The sequence below is a fragment of the Bacillus rossius genome, chromosome 8, assembly GCF_032445375.1.
Source record: "Bacillus rossius redtenbacheri isolate Brsri chromosome 8, Brsri_v3, whole genome shotgun sequence".
In the NCBI taxonomy this organism is placed as follows: Eukaryota; Metazoa; Arthropoda; class Insecta; order Phasmatodea; family Bacillidae; genus Bacillus; species Bacillus rossius.
The window spans coordinates 33,795,572-33,809,517 of NC_086336.1; positions in this window are offsets into that span (position 1 = coordinate 33,795,572).

Consider the following 13,946-nt stretch of genomic DNA (forward strand, 5'->3'; position numbering starts at 1 on the left):
ATACACCCTGACTAGACGGACCCATTAAAACAGAGGCCGTAATAACTTATTCTAGTAAAGGTCTGTAAGATGCTCAGTACGAGAAATAAAATAAAGTCACAGGCACGTCTTGAGTTTTGATAATAGATGGTCCTAATCTCAGGACCCAGATCCCACCATCTTAATTCATAAAATTTAAAAAATTTATATTTTTTCCCAACTGTTTAATTTTAAGGATACGTATCCTTGATATCGGATTGGAAGCGACCTGATAAATACGCGGATTATTCACGATAGGCTAGAATCCAAATATGTGGGCTTTTTTTATTGCTTCAGTGATTGGGCCACAGTTTTTCTGTAGGACTTTAAAAGACTAAAAACCTTAAACGAAAGAAATATCCAATCAAGAACATCCAAGTTACAGGTGTGTGTGGCAGTAGCCAATGAGCAGATGTAATTTTCCCGAGTACATATGGGATCATGGAGTCACTTAATCTACGAATTTTTCTGGCCTCTGCCGATCCCATTAGTCAACGGCTGTGTCACGTGTTTGTACGCACGCTATAGACGTTGGTCCGCTCTCTACTTCTATACTGACTCTATGGAGATGAAATAAGAGTCACTTTCAGACCTGATGGGTGGCTCTGTGCATACTCGTATTTGAAAATATAAACTCTTTGGCAGATCTAGGCCAGACGGATTGACAGTGCAAGGGAACCGTTAGTTCGGGAAGGTTACGGAGGGAGAGAAAATCAATAGGTTGTAAGTTGGAAAAGGTTCTTCGTTTTATTATTAAAACATTTAAAGAAAAAATCCCTTTCGGCACAGCCTACAGGCATAGGTAGATTTCATATTACCTATTTATTCTGGAAATATTTTGGAAACTTATATAAACTTATGGAAAATTTTAAGAACTTAATGTACATAACACATTTATGTTCTCCATTATTACGAAATGATCGATTAAATATTTGCTGATTTTTCCATGCAGCGAAATATTTACGAATATTTTTAACTCAATATATCCAGCATTGAATAGTTTAGAACGCAGAATTGAATAGTTAGGAAAGCAGCATTGAATAGCTTATAGCGATATTCATATTATATGCCAAATAAGATAATTATTTAATTTTCTTGACCTTCAAACACTATTATTCATCTCTTGCACTAATAACGTGGTCGTATAAAACTTTGTTTGCACCTAGGTTTAAGATAATATTAAGATGGTTTAAAATAAATACAAACAAAATTTTTAATAGAAATGTTGATTTTTTTTTAAATATTTTACCCCGTGTTTTTACGGTAATAATTCGTTTCATCAAAAATTGTTTCAGCCAAAGTTTTATATTAAGTTTATGATTCATACAATAAATTATAACGGATATGATAGCTTATCTATTAAATAAAGTTATTATTATTTACTTTTAAACTTAATTTCCACCCCTTTCAGTAATGGTTAAGGAAAAAATCTTTTAACAGTAGTTTTAGTTAATATTTAGACAGTAAAAAAATATGAATGTATCCGATAGTGTACCGGGTAGGAAAGTTTTATTTATTTTCTCATTACAACCCCCGGATTTTTAACCCCTTGAAATAATGGTATTTGTTATCAAAAATTGTTTTAGACAAATTTTTAGAAAAAAATTATAATATTTACAAACAATTAGAACAGATTTGATAGTGTGCCTACTAAGGGAGTTATAAATTGTTTTGTTATTCAACCCCTTTTTATTCCACCTCTTGCAGTCATGGTAGGTCGTATAAAAAATTAATTAAGACAAAAGTTGTAGACAATTCAAGGTTTTATGATAAATTAGAAAGAATTTGATAGTTTACATGGTAAGGAAAAAAAATATATTTTTTTAATCTACCATTGTTTTTTTGTTTTTTTAACATCCTGCAGCAATGGTTTATTTTATCAAAAATTCCTTCAGCCAAAAGATTTAGATAAAAATTATAAGGTTTAAAACCAATTTGAACAGATTAGTTAGTGTCTTTAAAAAGGGAGTTATCAATTATTCTTTGACTTCCAACCCTTTTTTTTTCACACCTTTTAGTTATGGTTGGTCGTATGAAAAATTATTTCAGAAGAAAGTTTTAGATAATATTTATACGGTTTACAAACAATTCGAACGTTTTGTCTTTCAAACCTCTCTAATGTGTTCCACCCATTGCACCTAATGTTTTTTCATACAAAAAATAATTTCGGACGTAAGTTGTAGCTTATATTTTTAGGTTTTACAATAAAAAATAACGGATTCAACAATGTACATGGTATGTAAATTATTTTTTTTAATTATACCATTTAATTTTTTAACCCCCTGCAACATTGGTTCGTCTTATCAAAAATTGTTTCAGACATAAGTTTTAAGTAAAAATTATAAGATTTACAAAAAATTTGAACGAATTTAATAGTGTACCTATTAAGGGAGTTATATGAATATTTTTTTTAACTCTATCCCTTAATTTTTCAACCCCTTGCTGCAATGGTTCGTCTAATCAAAAATGGTTTGAGTCAAAAGTTTTGGATAAAAATTATAAGATCAACACATCATTTGTACGAATTCAATGTTGTGCCTACGAAGGGAGTTATGATTTTTTTCCCTCCAACCCTAGTTTTTTCAACCTCTTGCAGTTATTGTTGCTCGTATCAAAAACTTATTCAGAAAAATATTTTGGTATTACTCCTACGAGTTATAATACATTCAAACAGACGTGATACTTTCCATACTATGGGAGTTATAGCGATTTTTCTGTTTTTTCAAAAAACCTTACCCATTTCTAATCCTTTAGTCGGATATTGGCCATTAACGAACTTGGCCGAGATTTTCCACAACTATATTTTATGTATGAGTGAAATGATTTGTGGAAAATTGCGGCAATCATAGTGTCCACAAAATTGCAATACCTATATATAAACTTTTGAGTTTATATATATAAACATTTACGTTTATATATATATATATATATATATATATATATATAAAATGTTTAGTTGGTGGTTTTGGGATCTATGGATCTTGAAACGAAACACTACATAACAATTTTTCGAAAGTCGCTTCACGTTAACGACTACAAAAGTTAGTATTTCTTTGAAATCTACCTAAAAAAAACTTCAATTTCTTGTTGAAGATCAATTCCAGACATGTCACATATATTTACTATGCGTAATGCTAAATCTAAATTGTTGATTGCAAAAGAAATATTGATGTAGGGTTTTTGCAACTTTCACAGATCACTTAAAGGCTGCAAACATTATTTTGAACTATAGTTTTATTTGTTGGACTCATTGTTCACTTATGAGAAGGGTGATATGAATAAGAAATGTGGATTTCGTTTGCTGTCACGGGATTTCTGTACTGTGATGTATAATTTTCATATCACAGAAATCATATGTTAATATTCTTGATCGTAGAATGTACACTTCTTTACTAACTTTTATATTTAGTTTAAATAAATTATAAGTTATGAACTGCATTAACAGCCATCGATGTTAAGATTCTTAAAATTTGAAAAGCATTTAACGGTACAAAAATCTGGATATTAAAAGTTGGTTTCTCTACTACGGAGAAAACAATTTTTCTGTACTTTTACAAATGATTCCTTTGGAAAATAGTTACCAAGATAGTTTGTAATAATACCACAAAAAATATATTTAACTATGTACAACACGTGGCTGTGGTTATTTCGGCATATATGCAATACGGTTTTTTGAGACCATACTGAATATTTAGTACGATAATTGGCGCTTAATTTTATATTTTAATTGATGTTCATTCAAGCAAAATTTTTTAAAACCATGTACAAGATAATTGAGTATGAAACCTTTTTACTTTATTTTGTTGCATCACGCTTACTATATGCGCAATTAATACTGGAAAGCGATTCAGGGAACGGTTTACAAATAACTTTAACTATAGTAAGTACAATTAAGAATCCGAACGCAGTATTACGGCGAACGCTATTTTTTGGCGATACCGTTGTTGTTCGTAAATGTATAATTTACAAATATCTGTAATTTTAAGGAATATTTCTGTTCCATTTACAAAAAAACTGCAGTGTACTTTAACCACAATTTGCCTATAGAAAAAGAAAGATATGTTTGGTTTCTGCTTTCATTTTTTCCTGCACTTACTTCAACCCCTTGGCATAGATGCAGCCCACGTCGGGGCACAGGCGACAGTGTTTGCCCAGGGGTTTGATGATTGAGGGGGTGAGGGGGAAGGCTGAGAGCTTTCAGAGGATTTTCTTTACGTCTGCAGACTGCCATCTGCCACGATGCCCGACCAACATGTGCACAATTCGTTTCACAGCTCTGAAATGACACTCGTTTATGTCAACATTCCGCATAAGAATATAATAACGATGGGTTGCTAACAATCCTATCACTAAGCATCACTTCCGTTCTTAAATTTGTTGGCAATTTATAAAGACATTAAAGTGTACTAAACAATACGCTAAGAAACAATAAGTGCACAGGCGGGCATAAAATGACGGAGGAAAAGTTTTATAACGCGAAATATTCGTAATTCTTACTTATTGAGGGATTTTTTTTTTACTAGTATTAGTCTTTGTTTTTTCCGGGACAGTCGAATGGCGTTCGGCACAGCGAGTGTGTTCGGAGAGCCTATCACGTCAACAAACCACAAATTATCTGTGCCCAGGGCAGCCATAGCGTCTGCTACGAGCTTGAAACAACCCGGGGGAAGGGGGAGAGAGAGAAAAAAAAACATGAGAAAGGAAATAAAATAAATAGATGAAGATACAACTCATATAATGCCGTTTAACATTTCTGCCTCGCCCATCCCTCGTCTCTCTTTTCCTCGCTCTCGCTCTCTTTAGGTGCACAAAACACCACGTATAGCTACAGTTGGTAAGTTATGGCCCATCACCAGTTCACGCACGCACCAGTGTGCTCAAGCCGCTTCTAGCGCAGACTTCAGGTTTCCATGAACGGCCGCCTCCTTGGATTTTAGTGTCAAAATTTTCCTTTTAACCTTAAAAAATCCACAAAGTCACACACTATCCCTGTTTCGAAGGAACAATTTCCGTTTTATGGGAAAATTTCCCGTTTCGGTACCCACAAATGTAGGAGGCTTGAAATATCCGCAAAGCGTCTAAAGAATACAATGAAAAAGAAAAAAAATATATATATATAAACCACCGATTCTGGATCTTGACCTATGACCCACCCTCACACGACTGAAATCTGATTCTCCGGTATAATTTGACGCATTGATTCCAATGTAACTTGAAAATTCAAATAAAATTAATTTTTATAAAAAATTCTTTAAAAGGTTTTTCAAAACTGTGAACGAGTCTTTCAGTACTCGCCAGACAATTAGTTTGGAATACTACAATAAAGATATTGTAACTTTGTACAACACATAGTTATGGTTATTTTTGCATACATATATTAAACTCATTTTTCGAGATATTACTGAGTAAGTATTTCTTACAAAAATTGGCACATAATTTTACATTTTAATTAATGTTTCATTTAAGTATAATCATTTTAAAGAATGGAAAATATAATCTAGTTTTCAACAAATTGACTATAGTTTGTTGCATCATGCTTATTATATGCGCTATACAGAGAACGGTTTACAAATAACTTTAACTTTTTGAGGTACTGAGACAACACAAAGCATAAACGCCCAGATTAGAATCCGAACCCAGTATTACTTCGAACACTAATTTGTAGTGACACAGTTGCTTTAATGTATAAGTACAAATTTACAAATAACTGTGAATTGAAAGGAATATTTATGTTCCATTTACAAAAAATATATTACAATGTAACCCTTTTGACGAGTTGTGGGATATTTTTTTTTCATAAATTACAATCATTTTTTGAAAATTTCAAATTATTATCTAATCACTTCGCTAACGAAGATACAAGAGACGTAAACCTATTTGAAATGGAATAACTTCGGCGCTGCTTCAATTGTTTTCGGGATATAACCAAATTCCGTTTTTTAATTTTCAAAAATTCGCTTTGTATAGAAAAGTTTATAATTCAGTGGAAATTTCTGAAGTTAGTAGTAACTGGCTGCTACAGTAAAGTCACAGGAATTTATAATCGAATCAATTTATGATAATGTCTACCACTGCAACGATACTGCCAACAGACAACATCATGTCATGGTCGTTGAAAATCTCTAAATGTGTGATCCTTGCCATAACGGAGGCAAATTTTAAATATCGAAAGTTAAAAAATTGTAATGGCATTAAAAAATGTTGAACTCACATGGCGTGTTTCAGTGGAATTAAAGTAGGGCTCGCGGAAGTTGGTTATTTAAAAGAGAACTGGCTGCTGTATCAAGAACTGTATCTGTGTCTTGTATCTTGTCTAAGATCAAGTGGTGGCCACATCTGCATGATTACATGGTATAGGTATGTGAAGCCTTTTATTTTACCTTAGCTAATTGTTGCGCCATATTGGTTATAAGTCCAAAACATTGGCTTAAGTATATTGTTTGCATTGTGGAAACAGTTTTAAGTGACCTTTTTTTAAAAAAATGAAAGTGACTTTTTGACGACGGAGATTCTAATTCACACTTACTAATTTTCATAAGACATTATTAAGCACAATTTCCGCAATGTTTTGGGCGGAACAATATGGCAATGGCAAAGTTAAAAAAAGTGATTACAACTACGTCATAGCATGTCGTCTCCTAACAATTCCTGACTCCGTGGTACTAATTGTCTGCGTACAATTCTGCCAGTGTTCTGTCGATAGTGTTTGTGAACAACTTCACGTTTTTTGTCAGTGTTCGTAAACGAACATTGTGAGTGGCTTTGCAAGTGACAGTTGGGGAAACGGGTACGATTTGGCGCTAATTTTCGAGGGCTGTCTAAATTTTTGACAAGCTGCGTGACACGGTCTGTATCTGCTGGGGATGAGGTGGAGAGGGGATACGGGCGAGCAGACATTACGCTCCAGGTGACCAAGACCGTCTCGAGAGGGAAGCCTAAGATGTACATCAAGTTCTGTCCCTGCCCGAACACGCCCGAATATTCACCTTTATTTATATATATTTATATTTCTCTATTTTAATGTAGCTGTACTAACCTAACTAACCGTAACCTAACCGACAACTTTTAATATTTGAATTCATTTTTCCTGCGCAAAAATAAAACGAATCCCGAGGTTGGCCGAAGGTGAATATTCGGGCAGGGACAGAGCTTGATGTACGTCTTAGGTTTCCCGTCTCGAGAACCCGCAAAGCGAGGCGCATTTCCGCATGAGCGGTCGGACCGCCCCCTCCTGCGTGGAATGTGTGTGTGTGTGTGTGTGTCGTCTGCTAGTTACGTTCAGATCCAGTTAGCTGCTCCTTTCCCGGCCTCTAGCCCATTCTCGTTCCCTCCGTCCGAGCCAACCAACATTCCACAATACTTCAGGAAACGAAGACTTTCAGGCACAACCTCAAAACAAATCTGTCCAAAGCTGGATTTTTGCTCTGTGGTGGAGTCGACTATGCTTAACAACATACCGAAATTTGACCGCTGCAGACCTTGTGCGTATCAACTAAAACGTGCAGTTAAGACCTAGATGATAGCGACTTAACAACAGTCCATTAAAATGTTTCCCATTTATGCAGTTTTTAAAATAGACTCTCCATAAACTCATAAAAATAATCTAGATACGCATTTATGTTAAAAATAATATTCCGAGTCTTAATATTAAAAATAAAATATGAATGGATTAATTTTTTTTTTATCTTTCACACCCAGATAATACAAATACGATTTTTACACAACAGTGAAGAGCCCAATGTAAAAAATTTATTCATAACTGTTTTTTCGTATTTTTTTATCTTTAATACAATGTATTTATAAAAAGTCTAGCTAATAAGTTGGCTCGCTAGAGCGGCCCGAGCGTCACAGTGTGTGTCGTAGTGCGTAGTTCTAGGTTCTCACGGCCTGCGCAACATAGCGACACTCATTACATTTAGTATTATTCATATAATTCATATGATAAAGTATATTTAAGTTAAATCTATCAAGACACGTATTTTTTTATTGATTTTCTTATATGAACGAGTCTTTAAACGATTTCTGTTAGAAATTTGTAAATCGAAAACCCTAATTGGCCTTTAGTTTTCTATCTGTTAGTATATATTTTGTTAAAAAAATGTATTATTTAAATTAAAAATTGTTAAAATAACAAATAATAATTGTTTATAATTTTATGTATCTTTTTATTTCGATCAGAACAATGCAAAATTTTAACTAATCATTTATTCTAAATCCAGTTTACTAATACATAAAAATAAAATAAAAACGATACATCCTAAAGTACCTACTAAGTCAGAGGTTACTTTTTTACTTTTATATTATCGTTGCTAAAATAAAATTATTTTATCCAAAAATAAATAAATCAAGTGTTCTATTGTCAAATATTTAGCATGAAATGTTTAGCTTTTTTTAAGTTGATGTATTTTTGTGCTGGCTAGCAGCCTTCGTTGGATCGCTAGAGCTAGCCCAGGAAACAGAGATTTCAACCGATAAAAAAATTTGCCCAAAGTTGAATTTTTTCCACAGTGATATATTCTAATATGTTTAATAACATACCGAATGTTTACCGCTGTAGACCTTGTGTGTATCACCAGTTAAATCCTAGATAACAGCGACACAGCAGTCCATTAACATGCTTCCCATTGACGCGGATTAGACTCACCATTGACTTGACAAAATAATCTAGAAAGCTATTAACACATTCATTTTGAAAATTTTTCCATATGTTTATATTAAAGGTAAGATATAAATAATGAAATAAGTTTGTTTTATCTCAGTCAAAAACATAAAAACCCGATTCAAAGTTTAAAAAAAAAAAATGGCCCGATGTAATAAACTCCTTGACAAAAGTTGTTGCATATTTCGTAAGCTCTAAAGTAACATATTTTTCAAGAGGCTAGTGTAAATTATTGCATCGCTAGAGCGTTCCGAGCGTAGCAGTGTTGTGTACACAATGCAACAGTCGTGCATACGCAAGCGCTGGGGCAACTTTCTCTCCCACAAAATTCAAGTTTTTTAGTCTCTGGAAAACTTTACCCAAACTAAAATTCATTACAGTGTAAATTCCAACGTTTTCTAGTAACATTACTTCCGCAAATCTTGTGCGTCACACCGAAAACAAGTTTTTAAATCCTAAATAATAGCTTCTCGAACGCTCCACAATATTGCATTCCATAAACGTTATTATTATAGTAGACTTTCAGTAAACCAAACTATAATTAACTACAAACATTTTTCTACATGATAAAAAAAATAGCAAGTTTCAATGTGTTTTTCTAAATATGCAGTATATTAAATAATATTAAGGGAAAAAATAATTCAAATGTATGAAGAATGAAATTATTTATCATATAAATATGAAACGTCTTTTGTGGAAATAGGTAACTTGAATAAACGGTGTTGCATATTTCTTAAGCTTTAAATTGGTATATTTGTTGAGAGAGTGGCACAATTGCTCTGACCGCAGAAGTGTTCCGTGCGTGGTAGTGTCTACCGCACTGTGGCGGTGTAGAAGTAGATCGGCCCGGGACGATTTCCGCTCCTATAGGAAACAATGATTTTTTTATGTATTGAAAATTATTACAAATCTTGAAAATTTGTACAGTCTCAGTATAAACGTTTATTAGTAACATATTAAAAGTTTACCGCCGCAAACCTTGTGCGTCACACAAAAAGTGAATTTAAGTCCTAAATGATAATTTCTTGTAATGATCCACAATAATGCATTTCGTAAATGAAATTTATATAGTATACTCTCAGTATGGTCACAAAAGTAATCGAAAAAACGTTTCCCTACATGATGATAGAAATTTTAAATTATATAGTTTTAACATCTTATAATTTATGGACAATTTAAATCATTAAAGTTAAGAAAACAACTTTTATTCGATTTTATGGAAATGCATAAATTACATAAATATTAAGAGCCCTCCGTGAAAATCGTTTAAATAAACGTTGTTGCATATTTCTTAAGCTTGAAGTCTCTCGGGCTGCGTACACACTACGCAGCTCGGGAAGCTTCAGCGGTCAGAACAATTGTACCAATATCAACAAATATACCAATTTAAGCTTGAAAAATATGCAACAATGTTTTTTGAGCATTGTTTACGTGAGTGTCTTCAGTTTTATGTAATACCTATATATTTTCATTCCTTGTACCTAAATTTGAATGAAAACCTTTTTCCTAATTTTATTGAATATATTGCATATTTAGTCAAACATATTGAACGTTTTTCAAATTTATCATTTAGAAACATTTTCTATTTAATTATTGTTTGGTTTATTGAAGATCTTTTATAATAAAAAAAATTACGGAGTGCAATATTTGGAGCGCTCAAGAAGATATTACGAAAGGACCATATAATTCAAATAGTTTGTTTATTTGATTATCTTGCTAAATTTACAGTTTTAAGTCCATTATATTTAGAATCTATTTATGTTGTTTTTAACATTAGTTAATATTGTTATTTCTTTGTAGTTATCGTCTTTGTTTTTGGTTTTGATGGTTTTTGTTTATTATTTAGGACTTAACTGCACGTTTTTAGTGTGACGCATAAGCTTTGTGGATCTAAATTTTTCACATGTTACTAGGAAACGTAGATTTTACCACTTACTACTAAATTTTCTCTTGGACAAAATTTTCCAGAGACTAAAAAAACTCGATTTCGTTTGAGCAAAACTCGCCCCAGCGCTTGTGGCTGCACCACTGTCGCAGTGCGTACACAACACTGCTACGCTAGGAACGCTCTAGCGATGCAATATATTACGCTAGTCTCTTGAAAAATATGTTACTTTAAAGCTTTAGAAATATGCAACAATTATTGTTCAATTGATTATTACGTCGGATCATTTATTTGTTTTTAATCGGGTTTATATGTCCTTGATTGAGATAAAATAGTAAGTTCATTACTTAAACGATTTATATACCAATTTTAATATTAATGTTAGCAACTTTTTCAACATAATGGCTTAATATATAACTTTTTCAACATAGAAAAGCTATTACACAAATATATGTTGAAAAAGTTACGAATAGCTTTTCTATATTATTTTGGTATGTTTATGGAAAGTTTACGTGGAAAAATTGAATAAATCGAAATCATTTTAATAGACTGTTGTATGTCACTGTGATCTAGGACTTAACTGCGCGTTTTTGGCAATACGCAAAAGGTCTATAGCTGTAAACTTTTGTTATGTTATTAAGCATAGTAAATACTACCACTATGCAAAAATTTAGCTTGGGACAAATTTTTTCAGGGTTGAAACGTTTTGTTTCCTGGGCTACAAGCTCTGAGCTTTTCTACGTTCGTCCTTGTCACTGCTGCGTGTAAAACTTTTAAAATAATCGTTCATTTACACGGAAAATGTATTTTTTTTACCAATGTTGAGGTTCTAGAATATCAGCCTTTGAAGTGTGATCAGAAAATGCTGTGAATTATTTTAAAACAAACAATGTAATAAACTCACATAAAATATGGACTAATCACCTTAAAAATACTCTCCTCGGGTAGCGATTCGCACTTATTCTAATGTTGAGTCCACGATTGTGAACCTAATGCCACGCATAGGTTCAATCATTGACAAAAACTCATAATTAAATTAATTCTTAAGTGTCCTATTGTGTTTGTGTATTAATAAAGCGCCATAAACATTAACCAAACGACCAGTCTAAAAAATTAAATCGTAAATTATTAGTTGCAGGCAACAACAAAAATATCCTGACGTTAATATAGGATTAAAGATATTATTGTTTACATTAAAAATACACATGTATTTTTACCAGAGAATGGTTTACATATAGATCCGTAATTGTCTATATAGATCCGTGTTTGCTTATTATCTAGTATCATCATGAAAATAACTTATGTTTCAGCCAGTTACGCTCAAATACCAATTCCATAATACTATGGCTTTCAAACAGAAATTCACAATACTAAGCCTTGTAAAAAATGGCTCACCATGTATCTAGCGCAAACATTTTAGATACGATTTTATATAAGAACTTATTATAAATCACGTTAGAATACAATTTCTATCCTTACAAAAGGTTCATGTTACCAGCTGCAGCGAAATCTTAGAACGACTTGCGAAACTGCGAAACACGACGTTGCTTGTACACTCAACATCTTTTGTCACGAACTGCAAACGTGACGTGGCAAAATATAACAAGCTCTACTAGCAAATCTAATTTGTTAAAGCAGGACATTCAAAATAACTCTAAAAATATTGCTTAGCTATCAATCTCAAGTTATGCAATTACCATTAAAGAGGCAAATTACTTCCAAACGTTACAACGCATGACAAATTGTGTAGTGTACATTCTAACTGCCTCAACGGACCGTGAGCGGTGACGCAACATGGTTACACAAGAAGGGGGGTGGTCCAAATCATCCGTAGTAATTTCAAATTTTAAATTTGCGTTATCATAAGTCTTCGTAGACCCAACTGAGATTAAGCAGTGCCAATAAAAACTTCTGTAGCAAAAGGCAATCTTAAACATACAAACACCTGCATCTTATAAATCATGCGTCGCTCAAATAGGCCAGTGTTCTATTTAGTGAAACTTGTAGAGAGCTTAACAGGTTAAAATACTTAAGGCTATCAAAATTGCTAGCATCCGAAACGTCCGTTTCACTGAATTACAATCCTTCATAACCAAGGTGCAAAGCAAATCAAAACCATTATCTTGCAAGTTAATTTCTAACGGCCAAACGAATCATTTCCTAACAACGTTAAAGTTACACGATTGTGAGATCAGGTACTTACAAAGTGCTGCACAGACACCTGAACCATAAAGGCTCTGACCAAGACCTAGCCCTAAGAGAACATGCTTCGTTGGAAACAACTAGCAGAAGTGCTTAAACAGTAACTAATCACGTCAATTGACCTCCGCATCAAGTGCACATGCGTGGAGGGGTAAAGAGGAAATAAGGGGAAAGGAGGGGAGGAAGTTCAAACCAAATGGGAAGGAGAAAAGCATAGTATCCACCCGGCAGCTACGTCAGGCAGCGGCGGCACATTCAAGTGTGTCATGTCTTCCCAATTACCGCCAGTTTAATTGGAAGCATTTATGGAAAGTTTTTAGGAAGGGCCTTCATTTGCTCCGTCGTGACCCTCTTTATGTCTGGAATGGTGCCTAAACGTTTTCATTATAGCACGTCCCATTTTTTGGTCTCATCGCAAACAAAATTTAATGTTAACGCGTTGTAAGGAACCCTTGATTACGTAGAGACCTGTAAAATTCGCGGATTCATTTCGCGATAGGATAGAGTCCAAATACTTTTGACATTATTTTGCTTCAGTGATCGGGCCAAAGTTTATCTGAAGGACTCTGGGCCAATTAAAAATCTTTAACAGAAGAATTAGCGAATCACGATCATTCCAGTCAACAGGTGTTACGAGTCGGTAACCAATCAGCAGATGTAATTTGCACGAGTGCATAGAGAATCATGAAGTCTATCCTTTAGGGATTTGAAATCGCGGAATTTTGCAGGTCTCTAGTTATTAGATATACGAAAATTTCGCGCATTCGTTTCATCGCAAGTTAGAATGCAAACGTTCTCACTCTCACACTCATTGGACCGCAGTTATTTGGACACGCCCCTCTACGACTGTGAGCCAACGATGCCCAGCTATGAGAGAAGTAAGCGAATCAGGCAGTGCCAATTCACCAGGATAGAAATGTTCTCGCCAAGAAATCAAGCAATGGGAAAGCAAACATGGGTTGAGCACAGCAGTGACTTTGAATTCTAAGGTGGCCAGACGAATCCGCGATGCGAGACAGACAAGTCATAACTTGTTCAAACTTGACACTGACTGTCTTGACTGATCAGGCTTTCGGGATTATTGTATTGCTGCAAAAATATGTAGCATCAGCAGTTGCTGCTATAAAAATTAATTTACTGTATTATTTATAAAACCTCGTACATTTGGTGTCAAGCTACACG